General features: G+C 37.1%; 1 pseudogene; it reads left to right on the top strand.

Annotated features, from left to right (window-relative positions):
- The window catches only part of LOC116707347 (myosin heavy chain, fast skeletal muscle-like), a 45819-nt pseudogene that overhangs the window by 2006 nt on the left and 43048 nt on the right, over nucleotides 1-765 (top strand).

Below are 765 nucleotides of genomic sequence, written 5' to 3'. Positions count from 1 at the left end.
TAAAATCATTGAAAAAGCGTTTTTTCAACAACTCAACCATTTCTTGTTACAAGACAAGAGTTTTGATACCTTTCAGTCGGGTTTCCAACCACACCACAGCACTGAGACGGCTCTTGACTTGAATTTTAACACACATTAAGACAGTTACAAAGTCAACCTATTATTACCTTAATGTATCAAGGGTTGAAGGACTTAAGTGTGAACAGGATTTGGAAAAACTTGTCCATGCTTTCATCTTCAGTAGACTTAACTACTGTAACGGGGTCTTTACAGGTCTCCTTAATAAAATCAACCAGAAAGCCTCAGCTAAATTAGAAAGCTGCTGCTCAAGGCCTCACTAAGACCAAGACACTGGATCACATAACTCCAATTCTGAAGTCCTTACACTGTTTTCCTGTGTCTCAAAGAATGGATTTCAAAGTACTTTTGCTAGTTTATAAATCACTAAATGTAGAGCACTTTGGATTGCCCTGTTGCTGAAATGTGCTCTACAAATAAAGCTGCCTTGCCTTGCCTAGAATTTATCAGTATAAAGGGGTTTTGTTTTTAGTGAAACAGTAAATTATTCTTTTTTTAATTTACAGATAGGGAGAACCAGTCTGTCTTGATCACGTAAGTTTGGTACATTTACATTTGTTGACTTTGACGGTCAAATATCTTGATCAAATTCTGAAAAGTCTATGTTATACCTAGTGGAGAATCTGGTGCTGGAAAGACTGTAAACACCAAGCGTGTCATCCAGTACTTTGCAACAATCTCAGTTGG

The sequence above is a fragment of the Etheostoma spectabile genome, chromosome 19 (genome assembly GCF_008692095.1).
Source record: "Etheostoma spectabile isolate EspeVRDwgs_2016 chromosome 19, UIUC_Espe_1.0, whole genome shotgun sequence".
In the NCBI taxonomy this organism is placed as follows: Eukaryota; Metazoa; Chordata; class Actinopteri; order Perciformes; family Percidae; genus Etheostoma; species Etheostoma spectabile.
Note: the sequence above shows the minus strand (reverse complement) of the source record. Positions and strands in the feature narration are given on the sequence as shown.